Genomic DNA, 16,604 nt, shown 5'->3' with positions numbered 1-16,604 from the left:
TTAACTAGATCCTATTTGTCAGCTTTTTTTTTCAATTGCTTTTGGAGCCTTTGTCATGAAATCTTTGCCATCACCTATGTCCGGAATAGTGTTTCCTAGATTTTCTTCTAGGGTTTTTGTAGTTTTAAGTTTTATATTTAAGTCTTTAGGCCATCTTGAGTTGGTTTCTGTATATGGTAAAACGGAGGAACCCAATTTCAGTCTTCTGCATGTGGCTAGCCAGTTATCCCAGCACCTTCCTTCTGGATTTTTGGAAATAGTTTCAGTAGGATTGGTATCAGCTCATTTTTTATACATCAGTGGGCTTTGGATTTGAATCAGTCTGGTCCAGGGTTTTTTTCTGGTTGATAGGCTTTTTATTACTGATTCAATTTTGCGCGTTTAGGGTTTCAATTTCTTCCTGGTTCAATCTTGGGTTGTTTTATATTTTCAGGAAATTATCTATTTCTTCTAGGTTTTTTAGTTTGTGCACATAGTGATATTTGTAATAATCTGAGGGTTTTGTGTATTTCTGTGGGGTTGCTGGTAATGTCCCCTTTGTCTGTTATGATTGTGTTTATTTGAATATTCTCTCTTCTTTCCTTCCTTCCTTCCTTCCTTCCTTCCTTCCTTCCTTCCTTCCTTCCTTCCTTCCTTTCTTCCTTCCTTTTTTCCTTCCTTCCTTCCTTCCTACCTTCTTTTTTTTTTTTTTTTTTGACGAAGTTTTGCTCTTGTTGTCCAGGCTGGAGTGCAATGGCACCATCTCAGCTCACCACAACCTCTGCTTCCTGGATTCAAGTGATTCTCCTGCCTCAGCCTCCTGAGTAGCTGGGATTACAGGCATGTGCTACCATACCCGGCTAATTTTGTATTTTTAGTAAAGACAGGGTTTCTCCATGTTGGTCAGGCTGGTCTCGAAGTCCCGACCTGAGGTGATCCGCCTGTCTTGGCCTCCCAAAGTTCTGGGATTACAGGCATGAGCCACTGTGCCTGGCTCTGGATCTTCTCTCTTTTACTTATTAGTCTACCTGGTGGTCTATCAATCTTACTCATTTTTTTCGAAGGACCAACTTTTGCTTTTGTTGATCTTTTGCATGGTGTTTCGTGACTCGATTTCATTCAATTCAGCTCTGATTTCGGTTATTTCTTGTCTTCTGCTAGCTTCGGAGTTGGTTTGCTCTTGTATTTTTGGTTCCTCTAGGTGTGATGTTAGGTTGTTAATTTGAGATTTTTCTATGTTTTAGTTCTCTACTACTACTTAATATTTTGTTATAAAATATAGTACCTTAAAACAATAATTATAATTTATTATCTCTCATGGTTTGTGTGGGTGAGTAATTCAGATAAGGACTTTTTTCTGCTACATGATGTCTGAGGCCTCAGCTAGAAGACTCAAAGACCAAGGCTGGAGTCATATGAAAGCTTGTTCATGCAATTTTTTAATTAATGCTTGTGCCTGCTGGGGGTCCAGCTGGAACATTCACATGTGGTTTTAATATTATCACTGGGTTTTTTTATGACCCTGCCTCTGGAGTTATTTAGCATCACTTCTGCTGTACTCTATTAGACAAGACTGTTAAACATCTCTTCCTAGACTTACAGGGAGAGAATATGTCCCCTTCTGTCAGTTGGAGGAGCATCTATCACGTTGTAGAAAGAAAGTATTAAACAGAATAAATATATTGAGGTGGCCATCTTTAGAAAATACAGTTTACTACAGCATTTAAGGGAAGGGTTATTGCTGGGGGGCTGTGGCGCTGTTGGGCAGTGATGTTTTAGGCATGATCCTTTGTTGCTTATTCCTTCTTCATGCCTCAAAGGAGCAGCAACCATCTTGTGCCCATAAGGTGATAAATCAACCTGCTAAGGATTTTGACATCATTGGAAGTCAGTCCTGGACGATCCATTTCCAGGCTTCTTTTTTTCCTGTGTGGAAAAAAATACCTATTTGTTTAAATTACTGTATTAAGGATTTTGTTTTTTATAACCAATCATAATCCCCAAATGTCATGGTTGTCAATTTTGAGCATACATAGGAATCACCTGTGGGGCTTTTTAAAATACAGATTTCTTGGCCCCATCTTAGAGTTTCTGATTCACTAGGTCTGGCATAGGCTCAAGAAGTTGGATTTGTAACAGGCTCTCTGGTGTTGTCAATGCTATGGTCTTGGGACTGAGGTATGGGCTTTGAGACTTCAGAGAAGAGTGGGTGGCCAGGGCTGACCTTAAGGGAAAGATGGAACTTGGGATAAATAGATGAGATTTAGACAGGATTAGGGAAGCAATTCCAAGTATTTCAACAAAAAACATGAAAGCAGAAAAAGTGTACTTTTTTGTTTTTTACGATTTCTGTGAGTAAATTAGCTTACTTGGAGCAGGAGTTTTTTTTTTTTTTTTTTTTTTTTTAACTGAGGATGGGAGATTAGGTTAAAGGGAAAATAAGGACTGGATTAAGGTCCTTGGAAGCCAGAGAGACATTTGTTTTTTTATTTTGTAGCTAGTTAGGAACTGTTAGAAGTTTTCATAGAGAGTAACGTGGCCAGAGCAGTATGTTAGGAGACACCTATGTTTGGTGGTGGTAGTGGAGTGCATTTAGTTATTAAACAAATTTAAACTAATGGTTCTTGAGCATTTGTGTTGTCTTGGACTCAGTTCTATGAACTGGGAATACAAAGGTGAATAAGACATGGATCCTGCCATCAAAGAGCACGGTCTAGTGCAGGAATTCTCAGAGTGTGGTTGAGGACCCCTGGGGGTCCCTCAGACCTTTTCAAGGAGAAAAGATTAAAAGTATTTTCATAATAGTACTTTTAATAATTCTAAGAATTCTGAGACACTGTTTACTTTTTTGTCATTCTCTTTCATTAGTGTACAAGTTTTTCAGAGGCTTTGTAACATAGGATGTCATCATTGCTCATATAGCTAATGGAATACATGCTTGTGTATTAAAACTTTTGTTTTAATTTCTTAATTATAACTTGGTAAATACTGATAGACATAACCCCCTAAACAAAAGCTCTTTGGAATCTTCAGTAATTTTTTTAAGAGGTAGAGTCATGAAGCCATAAAGTTTGAAAACTGCTGTTTCAGAGAATAGATTGGAGGAGAAAACACATGAAAAACAAAAGACTAACGATAATCTAGGTGTGAGGTAGTAAGAGCTTAAACTAGAGTTATCACAAATGAAAAGTGGAGGAAGAGGTATTTGGTAGACACTGAAGAGTGGAAAAATTGATAATACCTAGTGTAAATTGTGGTATGGGAAAATGGATACTGCTAGCGAACATGTAAATTAGTACCAGCCTTTTGGAGGAACAATTTGACAAAACTTATTACAGACTTTAAAAATGAATCTTTCCTGTGACTTATTCTGTACTTATGATAAGGAAACAAATAAGAATATATCTTTGTGGTTTTGTTTGTAGTATCAGTAAAAATTTAGAAGAAGCCTAAGTATCAGAGGAGTTTGATTAAATAAATTATTACATCAATTCAAGAAAATGCTGTGTAGTCACTAAAAATGATGTGGGTGAATATTTAATGTAAAAAATTATATACGTTTTTGTTGTTGTTTTGGATTTTTTGAGAGAGGGTCTCTGTTGCACAGGCTGGAGTAGTGTAGCATGAACATGGCTCATTGCAGCCTTGACCTCCTGGGCTTAAGCCAGGGACTACAGGCACACGCCACCATGCCTGGCTAACTTTTTAAAAAAAGTTTTTTTTAAAGATGCGGTCTCACCATATTGCCCAGGCTGGTCTTGAACTCCTGGGCCCAAGCCATTCTCCCATCTTGGCCTTCCAAATTGTTGGGATTACAGGCATGAGCCACCACACCTGGCCAAAAAATACTTTTTATAAATACCTCAGTTGCATAATGTTTTCTCCATTATCAACTTGACAGGCCTTGGTTTAAGGTTTATGGTTATAAGTACTTATTTCTTTAAAATTTAAGATTTATCAATATGTATAATTTTTCAGAAATTTTTTTCTTCAACATTTTAGCCTGTGGCCCATTTTCAAATTGTATGTAGGCCAAGGCATACACAGTGGACATTGTGCAGCTGTGTATACGAATATAGCCAACATTAAGAGGTCCCTTGCAATAATGCTGTTTCAGAAAGGATGTTTACTGTTCTTTTGAACATAGTTTTCTTGTTTTTGCTTTAATTTATAAATATTTAAATAAAAATAATGTTTCACTGAAGAAATTGTAAAAGTGAACTATATGTTAAAAATAATCTAGGAAACTGAATTACTGCTATTCTGCTTTGCAGTTTGATATTGCTCATTTTTCAACTCCTAAAGTCAGTGTTGATGCCTTTTAACTTTTTTTTTTTAATTTTACTGGATTTGTATTGTACCATATTTGTGCAGTGTCTTTGATTAGGTACCAATCGAATTCAGATTGAAAAGCATAAACCTACATCTGAAGATAGCCTAGTATAATTTATATTGTGCATCGTTCTGATTTTGAAATAATAATTCTTCCTTTACAACGTTAGTGCTGAATAAAAGATAGAATCCTTATGAAACAGTGAGCCCAATGTTGTTTTTTTTTTTTTTTTTTTTGAGTCAGAGTCTTGCTCTGTTGTCCAGACTGTAGTGCAGTGGCACAATCTTGGCTCACTGCAACCTCCGCCTCCCAGGTTCAAGCATTTCTCTTGCCTCAGCCTCCTGAGTAGCTGGGACCATAGGCATGCTCCACCACACCCGGCTAATTTTTGTATATATATTTTTAGTAAAGACGGGGTGTCAACATGTTGGCCAGGCTGGTCTCAAACTCCTGGCCTCAAGTGATCCACCCACCTGTGCCTGGGATTACAGGTGTGAGTCACCGTGCCCAGCCCCAATCTCATTTTGGACATAGAGCAGAGACAGGTGGAAAACTGTTAGCCCTTGGTGATGTTATTGAGCAGTGTTATCTGTGGGTTTCCAGATGTGTTAATAAGTGTATTTTCTTATTAAGTCCTTTGCATTGAAGTGGTGGTGCATGGACTGGCAGCATTAGCATTACCTATGAGTTTGTTGGAAATGAGGAATTTTAGACTGTACCCTAGTTCAATTGAATTAAAATCCATTTTAATAGGATCCCCAGATAAGTCATATGCACACAAAAGCTGGAGAAGTATTATTTTAGTCCACTTTGAGTTGGATTTTTATTTACTTGCAACTGGATGCATCCTGATATGACATTCTAGAGTTGTTGTTTGTTTTCTTGTTTGTTTGTTTTTCCTGAAGAGGTACAACCTTCTCCAGGCATGCTATTGTGAATATTGGAGCAGTGCCATTTCTGATTATAATAGAAACAGCATTTGTTGCGTCATGATACAGTTTAAATAGTTCTCATTATACTTTGATGTAATTTTTTTCGTTTTTTTAAATGATTATTTTTAGATGAAACCTAAAACTGTACTCTTTACTACTTGTGGTAAAAAAGACCCTACTGTTATTTTTGGCAAGTCAGGAGATGTAACCTTAGCTATGCTGGTTAAAAGCCAGCTTTGAGAGTTGCATTTTACTTCCCTTATAATTAATCCTTCCCATTCTTTCCTCAGCTCCATTCCTATTTCAACTAGATAGTTTTGTACTGGACCTGTATTCCAGAACCATTACTGTCTGGGGAGCGACTCTTACAAACTGCTGCCTTTTAGACCAGATGTGTGTTTCAGTTACATGAATAGAGAAAAGAACATCATCCCCCTGCTGTATCTGTGTATATGATAGCATGAAGAAATCAAATCCACCAGCAATCTGGGAATTTTCAGAAAATTTATTTTCTTCTACTCTTTATACAAAGCCAGGTGCCACATTCCATAAAAAGCAAAGCATATTTTAAAATTGTACTTCTTGTTTGTCCATTTATTTAGAGGGCTTAATGAGTCTGCAGCCAGATATTTTGGATGATTCAATTCACAAATTAGATTATCATTCTGTAATTAACTGAGAATGATCTCTCTGTGGTGTGCATTATAGTGAGAATTACCAAAGGTCTGTATTCACTCAGAAAGGTCTTAGCTTTAAAAGCAGTCCTTTTAAAGGAAATGTAACTATGCTGATTGATTTCGTTATTGTTATCCTTTGAGTTTTTATGGTACAGTAGGCATTATGCTAGGTACTATGAGCATATGTCTCTAATCCCTGTTTTAGACATGATAACATTGAGGCTAGAGAGATTATGTAACATGCAGAAAATTGTATAGTTATACGAACCCATGGCTGGTGCTCCCAAAACTCATTCATCCCCTTGAGGAGTTCAGATTTTACTGATTGGGAGAGAAAGAGCTCACTGTAATAGAATGCAAAATGTAGTAAAAATTTTAAATGAAGTAAATTGTAAAAGTAGAGATACAAACAATTTAGTGAGAACACAGAGGAAAAAGGGATTAATTGTGATCAGGAGGATCAGGAAAAAATAATTTATCTTCCCTCCTACTTCTTTAGGTTTTTTTTTTTTTTGAGATGGAGTCTCACTCTGTTGCCCAGGCTAGAGTGCAGTGGCGCAATCTCGGCTCACTGCAACCTCTGCCTCCCAGGTTCAAGCGATTCTCCTGCCTCAGCCTCCCAAGTAGCTGACACTACAGGTGCCTGCCACCATGCCCGGCTAATTTTTGTATTTTTAGTAGATACTGGGTTTCACCATATTGGCCAGGCTGGTCTCGAACTCCTGACCTTGTAATCTGCCCGACTTGGCCTCCCAAAGTGCTGGGATTACAGGCGTGAGCTGCACCCGGCCTTACTTCTCTAGGTTTTTAATCTCCTCCTGACTTCTTAATCTTTTAATGATATCATAAGTTTTTCAGTAATTAAGATTTAAATCTTTGACTGTTTAATTGTCTTCATATTCTTACATTTCATCAATCTGTAATGCCTTTTAGTTCTTACTGAATACAGTTTCATGGTAGTTATCCCCTACTATTTCCACTACTGTCACCCTAGTTTTACCTATCACTGTATCATCTAGGCCAGTGATTATCAACCTTTGGTGGACCTAAGAATCATCTAATGGTGCTTTGTCAAGGTATAAAGAGATTTTGACTTATTAGTTTAAGGTTATGGTGATTCATCAAAGTTGAGAAATACTTATCTAGGGCAGTGATCTTCAAAATGTGATCTTGGGACTGCTGGGTGTCTCTGGGACTTTATCAGGTATCTGCAAAGTTAAAACTATTTTCGTAGTTAGACTAAGATGTCATTTACCTTTTTCATTGTGTTGACATTTGCACTGATAGTGAAGAAAATAGTGATGGATAAAACTTGTAGTGCCTTAGCTCAAATTAAGACAGTGGTACCAAACCAAAGTAGTAATCAATGCATTCTTTGCTGCCGCATACCAGTTTTGCTTAATAATGTCTTTAATGAATCAGTTGAAATATTATTATTAATTTTTTTATTTTTAATTTTTGTGGGTACATAGTAGGTAGGTATATTTATGGGGCATATGGGATATTTTGATACAGGCATACAGTGTGTAATAATCACATCAAGGTAAGTGGGGTATCTGTCACCTCAAGCATTTATCCTTTGTGTTACAATCCAGTTACACTGTTTTAGTGATTTTAAAAGTACAATTAAATTATTATTGACTATAGTCACCTGTTGTGCTATAAAATTCACTCTTTCTATTTTTTTGCACCCATAAACCATCCCCATTTCTCTGCCCCACTCTCCACTATTCTTCCCAACCTCTGGTAACCATCATTTTACTCTCTATCTCCATGAGTTCAATTTTTTTTTTTTTTTTTTTTTGAGATGGCGTCTCGCTCTTTCGCCCAGGCTGGAGTGCAATGGCATGATCTCAGCTCACTGCAACCTCCACCTTCCATTTTCAAGCGATTCTCTTGCCTCAGCCTCCAGAGTAGCTGGGATTATAGGTGCATACCACCACGCTTGGCTAATTTTTGTATTTTTAGTAAAGACGGGGTTTCACCATATTAGCCAGGCTGGTCTTGAACTCCTGACCTCAAGTGATCCGCCCACCTTGCCCCCCCAAAGTGTTAGGATTATAGGCATGAGCCACTGTGCCTGGCCAAGTGTTTTAATTTTTAGCTCCCATAAATAAGTGAGAACATATCAAGTTTGTCTTTCTGTGTCCGACTTATTTTACACAACACAGTGACCTTCAGTTCCATCCATGTTGTTGCAAATGACAAGTTCTCATTGTTTTTTTATGGTTGAATAGTATTGCATTGAGTATATGTACCACATTTCTTTATCCATTCATCTGCTGATGGATACTTAGGTTGTTTCTTTTCTCTTGTTGCTTTTAAGATCTTTTTGCACTTTTTTGCCATGCATAAATTTTTATGTGGTAAAATATATTTATATTTTCTTTTATTATGTCTAAATTTTGAGTCATAGTTGGAGAGCCTTTCATTGCACTGAGGTTAGAGAGGAAGACACTCATATTTTCTGCAATTATGCATATACAGTTGATCCTCATTTCTTGTAGACTTGGTGTTTGTATATTTGCCTCCTTGTCAGAGTTTATTTGTAACAACCAAATTAATGATCTTGTTGCTTTCGTGGTCATTTGCAGACATGTGCAGAGCAGTAAAACATGGAGTCACCAATGTGCATGTTCCCATCTGAGGCTGAAAAGGTGATATCTACCTTCTTGTTTCAGCTGTCATATTGTAAACAAGTGTTCTTTTTGTCGGGGATGCCACGCCTCCCAAAACACATGGTCTGAGAGTGTGGAGGAATAGTTTTCCAAAAGAAATAGGGTATATCAAATACTACATGTTCTCACTTCTAAGTGAGAGCTAAAGATTGGGTATTCATGGACATAAAGATGGGAACAGTAGACACTGGGGACCACTACAGGGGGAAGTTAGAGGGTGGGCAAGGGTTGAAAAACTAACTACTGGGTACCATGCTCACTATCTGCATGATGGGATTATTCGTATTCTAAATCTCAGCATCATGCAATATACCCTTGTAACAAACCTGTGTGTATATACCCCCAAATCTAAAACAAAAGTTGAAATTATGTTTTTTAAAAGAAATGGGGTATGTTTATCAGAAGAAGGGGGGGATTAGGTGTCAGTCAGAAACAACTGTTTACTGTAATACCTGAGTAAGCTTTTATTGGATAGATTTTAATTGGTGAATGAATAAATTGGGCCTTGGAGAAAGGAAAGGGCTTGAATGAGTTCTTTCAGAATAGGCCTTTTCTTTTCTCAAAAGTACCAGCAATAGCTGCCCATTTTTTCAGAACTGATACCTCTAGCTTTATTGGCTTTTATCATCTTTGCTGGAGGGAAATGACGTTGGGTTAAGTATTGAGTGTGAAGGAAGATAACATGAGGATCTTGTTTGCCTGTAGATTTATTTCTGCCTGCTAGACCTACTGCCCTTTAAAGACAGTTGAAAGGCCTTGCCCCAGCTTTCCTCTTGACTTTAGTGGGCAAAAGTATGTCATTCTTATATAAGAGTTGAATTCATAAGATTGTATATCAAATTACATACTCGAGTTGGATTTTGTTTGTTAGTATTGTCTAAAGTTACTACATGTAAATAGTCTCTGTCCTTACTTTCTAAGCCTGCCATTACAAAAAAAATAATATTTCCTATTAGAGCCTGAAGCTTTTTTCCTCCCTAGCTCTTATTTAGGGAGAATATATAATTTAAATGTTTGAATAGGAATAGAGGAAGTAGCCAAACACTTTTCAATAGTCCAGCTAAAATACATAATAGCACATGTTTAAAGTAAATCTTTGGAAGAAAGACTGGAAGATCCTGGATAAGATAATATATCATGTACCACAAAGGCATGCCCTGCTAAGTAAAAGTGGGAAGAAGCAGTACATATTCTATTAGGGGGTCAGAGATCTTTAAATAGAAGTTTCTCTGGCAATCTGGTTCCCATATAGATAGTTGAAGGCTCAAAGAAATTTCCAAGCTTGCTAGAAATTTCCATCTGCTGGCTTTTGTGTTGAGTTAAATGCCATCATATTTTATTGCCTCATACATTTACATTAACACTTTCCCTTTAAATTTACACAAAGGATTTTTTGTTTTGTTTTGTTTTTGTTTTTTTGAGACTGGTCTCACTTTGTCGCTCAGGTTGGAGTGTAGTGGAGCTCACAGTTTACTTCAGCCTTCTGAGTACCTGGGACTACAGGTGCATGCCACCACGCCTGGCTAATTTTTGTATTTTTTGTAGAGACAGGGTTTTGCCATGTTGCCCAGGCTGGTCTCGAACTCCTGGCCTCAAGTGATCCTCCTTGCCTTGGTCTTCCAAAGTGCTAGGATTGCAGATGTGAGCCACAGTGCCTGGCAGTAATATATATATATTTTAATTAGAAACATAAGAACCCACCTCAAAGCTTGGGCTTGGAAGTCTATGGAGGCTTTATTCATTTTAGCCACAGACATGGATAAGCGGCAATCTAAGTTAAATGTGTGCACTTTGGTACCAGGCCAACCTGAGTTCTAACCAAATTTTTCGTGTTTTAGATGTGAGACAAGTTAATCTTCTAGGCCTTACTTCCTTCATGTATAAAGTAGTTATTATTAATTAATTCAACAAATATTATTAGCCACTCTTCTATGTGTTGGGGTATTCCAGTGAATAAAATAATGACAGTCTTTCCCTTTGTGCAGTTTCCATTCTAATGGTAGAGGAGGGAGGATGGGGGAGGCAATAAAAAGGAATTGTATGTTAAAAATAATAATTGCTGTAAGCAGAGAGGAAGTAGAGCAGGATAAGGGAGATACTGAATACGGAACAAAGGAGGTGCAGAATTAGGATAGTCAGGGTTGGCATCATTGAGCCAATGACATTTGAGCAAAGACTTGAATGAAGTTTTAAAAGGCTTGCTCTGGTATTGCTGAGTTGAGAATAGACTGTAGGGCATTTAGGATAAAAGAAGGGAGAATCATTAGGAGGTTTTCCTAGTAACCTAGGCAACAGATTTTGTTGGGCTGTTCTTGCCTTGCTATAAAGGAATACCTGAGACTGGGTAATTTATAAAGAAAAGAGGTTTCATTGGCTCATGATTCTGCAGGCTGTACAGGAAGCATGGCACCAGCATCTGCTCAACTTCCACCGAGGCCTCAGGGGAGCTTTTACTTATGGTGGATGTTGAAGTGGGAGCAGGCCCATCACATGACAAAAGCAAGAGCAAGAGAGAGAGTAGAGGGTGAGGTGCCCAACACTTTTAAACCACCAGATCTCTTGAGAACTCACTAGCGCGAAGACAGCAGCAAGCCATGAGGGATCTGCCCCTGTGGCCCAAGCACCTTCCATTAGGCCCATTTTCCATGTTGGGGATTAAAGTTCAACATGAGATTTGGGTGGGAGAATATTCAAACCATATCACAGATGATGATAACTTAACGAGTATGATCAGTGAAGATGGTGAGGAATGATTGAATTTTGTATACATTTTTGAGATTGAGACAACAGGATTTCCTGATGATTTGAGTATGTTTTATGAAACAAAAAGGAGCCTATGTTTTTGGCTCAGGAACTGAATGGATGGAGCTGTTATCAACTGACAAGAGGAACACTGTGGACAGAGCAGATTTTAGGGGGAAGATCAGGAGTTCAGTACTATATATATATTGAATTTGAGATGTCTGTTTGGCATTCTTGCAGAGATAATGACATCTACCAATGGGTTGGTTGTGATGATTAAATATGGTGAATGTAAATTACTGAGCACAGAATCTGACGTAATTGTCTCTGTGAGATCAGAGAATAAATTGCTATATGAAACAAGAATAAGAGATTGCAAAAGGGAGATACTTAGGGAAAAAGAGCTCACAGAATATGATAGAAGAAAATTTTAAAATGATGGATGGGAAGATAAGATTGAAGAAATCTCCCAGAATATAAAAGCCAAAGAGATGTAAGAATATTACAGAAATATTAAAAATAATGGAGAATCTACTCAGGAGGCCCATCTCCTTTCTAAAAAGACTTTCAGAGAGAGAGAGAGAGAGAGAGATCAAAGAAAAGGGAAGGGAAATAACTTTATTTATTTATTTTTTTGAGATGGAGTCTCACTCTGTTGCCCAGGCTGGAGTGCAGTGGCATGATCCTGGCTCACTGCAATCTCCACCTCCCGGGTTCAAGCAATTCTTCTGCCTCAGCCTCCTGAGTAGCTGGGATTGTGGGCATGCACCACCACACCCGGCTAATTTTTGTATTTTTAGTAGAGACGGGGTTTCACCATGTTGGCCCGGCTAGTCTCAAACTCCTGACCTCAGGTGATTTGTCCACCTCGGCTTCCCAAAATGCTGAGATTACAGGCATGAGCCACTGTGCCCAGCCAAGGGAAATAATTATCAGTGAAACAATGCAAGAAAAATTTCCAGAACTGAAGGACATCTGTTTCTAAATTGAAAGTGCTTAGCACCATTAATGAGGGGGAAAAAGACATATTACCAGGACATTTCAGAGCGCCAGAGAGTAAAAACAAGTCACAAGGAAAGGAATAGGGATTAGTGGCATGTCAGACTTAACTCAAAAGTAACACTGGAATCTAGTAGACAAGGAAGCAGTACCTTCAAAGTGCTGAGGGAAAATTACGGCAAACATAGATTTCTAATTCCAACCAAATAGTCAATCAATTATGAGGATAGCCTAAAGATTTTTTTTTAGCATGCAAGGTGCCAAAAAATTTATCTCCTACACATCTCCCCAGAGGAAGCTATTGAAGTATATGAAAGAAGGCATGAAATCTAGGAAAATGGGGAATGTAACACTGGAGAGAGAGAGGAAATCTGCAAGATGATGGTGAACAAAAGTCCAGGATGACAGCTGAGTAGCAAGCCTAGAGATGACTAGTACAGATTGGAGCAGGAAGGTGGAAACTCCAGGGAAGATGTCTGTACAAACCAAATTAAACTGATGCATGTGTCTGATTATTCTGAAAGAGTTTCATAGTTTGTTCAGACAGTTAGGGGATAAGCTGTCCCTAACTTAAGGGAGCTTACACTGTAATAAGGGGTACATGCAAGTAGGCAGGCAATTATGGTATTCTGGGAAGGTTCGTAAAGTTTGGTACTGTAGGAAACCAGAATATGCCTCCCCAAAATATGAAGGATTCTCGAGCTGAAGACAGTTAAGATGCAGTAGAGCTCTCTGCCTAAAAGCAGGACACAGACTTACAGAGAAAAAAGTCTTGCTGTCCTCCCTCCTCCCTTTCTCCCCTAAAGACAGGATGTAAATTCTTTACTGGAAAAAAACCCTTTATCATCTCTCAGAGACGGCGCCAGAGGAATCTGCAAGCCGACTTTACTCCATTAGTGCCTTCCATATATTTACCTTTCCACGGTTTCCCACCTCTGGAAGTCTGGGACTGCTTTCCTTTGCCTTGTCACTTCTCTAAAATTTATTGTTCTTTGTTGGATATACTATATAAGCCAGACTCATAAACCACTGCCTTGAGTTACTTTTCACTGAGGGCTTTTCCTGTGTGATATGCACTGTACACGTTAATAAACCTATCTGTTTTTCTCTTGTTAATCTGCCTTCTGTTATAGAAGTCTGTGCTAAGTACATACTTATGAGGGTTGAGGAAAAAATATTTTTTCTCCCCTTCAGTTCTCTGCTGCTAGATCACCCATGGTTGGAATGGAGGCTCAGAAACCTAGTAGTTAGCTCCTTTGAGCATCTGTAATTGAACTGGCAAACCAAGAGCTTGGGGCTGACTATTGGGTTAGCTGAAGAATAGTTTCTGCCACATTCTAGAAAAGAAAGCTTTTTTTTTTCTTTTTCTTTGTCTCCAGGGAAATGAGTGGGGTTATCCATTTATTTTAGTTTAAAGAATTTAAAGTCCATCTGTATATTGATAAGCATTTATCAGTTTTTGTTTTAGTATATATGGTGCTATCATGTTTATAAGAATATTTTTTTTTTAAAATGACTAGAGCGGTACAAAGGAAAAAACTTTAATTGTTAATTTTAGATGAAAAGCAACTGAATTTCTTAGGCAATAATTATTTTACCCTCCCAAGATATGTTTTCTATACTCCATTGACTTATGCCAATAATGTTCTTCCAATTTAATAATGGATTTTTTTCTTGTTGAATTTTTTTCAACTCTAACGTTATTTTGTTGTTGGAGATTGATTAAAAAATACAAATTTTACTGTTGAAAGGATGTTGCCTAATTAGTTATAAATCTATTTCATCTTTGCATTTTTTTCTTTTATATACTCATATAAAATGTAGCAGTTTGTGTCACATCAGTATTTCTGTCATATAAATATGGTTTATTGTTATGTCTAATCTCATTTCTCATTTGGCCAGTTAATATATGCACAGATAATTGGCCCATAAAGAAAAACTTCAAGGGGAGAGAAAGGTAATCTAAATGCATATTATTATTTTAAAGTTCTAATACTGTGTACGATGTTTTGAAGTTAAGTTTCTATAATATGTGGTCACCCAGGGGTCTGAGAACATTAGTTAATCCACTCAACAAACATTGATGGCATATATGGTGTATGACAGGCTCTGTGCTTGGTCTTAGGAATATAGGACAAGTTAGGGCATCATTCCCACCCTCCAATAATGCTTAGTCCCCAGGAAAAAAAATTGACATATAAACAAGTAGAGGTGGTAAAACAGAAGATTAAAGGTCCTATAGATGATATTTACCAATGAATAAAGAGAGAAGGCCATCTTAAGAAAAGTATGTAGTAAGAAGAAAGAAATGGAGATAGAGAACATTTGAGGAAATGGCAGACATTTATTTGTATTTGGTTGTAGCATAGAGTAATGGGGAAGACTGGGGAAACATTGAGAACCATCTCATAGAGCAGGCATGCTACATGCTGGAGTTCAGTCAGTTCTCCTGGAACAGTATTTCTCAACTATGTGTGATCATATGAATCACTGAGAAAGTTTGTAAACAAACAAAAACAACCCCAACAGATTCCTGAATTTCACTCCAGACCTGGAAAATCAGAGTCCTTAGAGGAGGGCTAGGAATCTGTATGTTGTTATGTCATGTCATGTCAGACAGGGTCTCTCTGTTGTCCAGGCTGGAGTTCAGTGGTACAGTCTTAGCTTACTGCAGCCCTGAACTCCTGGGCCCAAGTGATCCTCCTGCCTCAGCCTCCAGAGTAGCTGAGATTACAGGCATGAGCCACTGTGCTTGGTGGAATCTATATTTTTAACAAGAGCTCTGGTAATTATTATCATAACCAATTTATTGAACAAGTACAACCTATTAGGGTATAAGCAAATATTTTTCCCTCAAATGTTCTAGTTGATGTGAGACTTTCCTTTGGCATGTATTAATGAAAGCAAGGACATAACCCACAAGTTTCCTATGTACATGTGCATATGTGTATGTGCACATCATACACACACACACACACATACACATACATATGTTTTGTTGTTACTAAACAGTCTAGGCCAGGATAAAATTTAGGGAATTACAGCAGGTCCTCAAATAATGTTGTTTTCGTATAACGTTGATGACCAAAAAAACAAAAAACAAAAATCCCAGTTCCCAACTGGTGCCACTCTCTCTGTGGAATGTGCACATTCTCCCCATGTCTGCATGGGTTTTCTCCTGGTAATTCAGTTTCCTCCCCTGTCCCAAAGATGTGTGCACTGGGTGAATTAGCGTGGCCCCCGTTTGAGTGTTTATGGGTGTGTGTGTGTTAGTGTGCTCTGTGATGGGATGGCATCCCCTCCATGGTCAGTTCCTGCCGTGTGCTCTGACTACCAGGATAGGCTTTGCTTTCAGAAATCTCCAGACAATTAGCTTCATATATTTCTGTGTTCAGGTGCTTTCAGTTTCTGCAGCTCAGCAAGCGGCCAGCTTTGGATCAAGTTGCCAGTGTGTCCTTCTTGCAGATATCTTCACCTTGCAATCTGTATGACCAATTATTTTGAAGTGCCAACTTAATGACCCTTCATGGTGCCAGACTCCCAAGCTCTCCCTTGCCTTCTCTTAGTTCTCTCTTTGGGAGAGTTGGTTGAATGCACCAGCGATTTTGTTACTTCTCAGCAAATCTTGGGGGAGATATCTGAACCTAATTGCTGGTGTTCTCCCTCAGATTTGGGCTTTATTGCCTCTTGCTGTCAGCTGTGGGCCCTAGTTACTGATTCTGGAAAAGTGGAAAAATACCCCTTAACATCTTGTTAGATTATGAATAGGGAAGTTTAGGAAATATTATCGCAGGTAGAAGAAAACCTAACAGGTTTTTATTTTCTAATGTTTAAAGAGACATTTAAGGAAAAGATCTCAATGGAATTATACCTTTCTTTTTGTTGTTGTTGCAGATAGTATGTACTTAAATTTTTTTTTAAATTTCAATAGGTTTTTCAGGAAGAGGTGGTGTTTGGTTACATGGATAAGTTCCTTAGTGGTGATTTCTGAGATTTTGGGGCACCCATCACCCAAGCAGTGTACACTGTACCCAATATGTAGTCTTTTTTTTTTTTTTTTGGAGATGGAGTCTTGCTCTGTCGCCCGGCCTGGAGTGCAGTGGCACGATCTGGGCTCACTACAACCTCCACCTCCCGAGTTCAAGCGATTCTCCTGCCTCAGCCTCCCAAGTAGCTGGGATTATAGGCGCCTGCCACCACGCCTGGCTAATTTTTGTATTTTTAGTAGAGACGAGGTTTTGCCATGTTGGCAGGCTGGTCTCAA

The 16,604-nt window shown here is 38.2% G+C and overlaps 1 protein-coding gene across 23 annotated transcripts in view; it reads left to right on the top strand.

The window, feature by feature from the left end:
- RAD51B (RAD51 paralog B) overlaps positions 1–16,604 on the top strand; it is an 890,780-nt gene that overhangs the window by 83,734 nt on the left and 790,442 nt on the right. The window lies entirely within an intron of this gene.

Source organism: Symphalangus syndactylus, chromosome 8, assembly GCF_028878055.3.
Source record: "Symphalangus syndactylus isolate Jambi chromosome 8, NHGRI_mSymSyn1-v2.1_pri, whole genome shotgun sequence".
In the NCBI taxonomy this organism is placed as follows: Eukaryota; Metazoa; Chordata; class Mammalia; order Primates; family Hylobatidae; genus Symphalangus; species Symphalangus syndactylus.
Note: the sequence above shows the minus strand (reverse complement) of the source record. Positions and strands in the feature narration are given on the sequence as shown.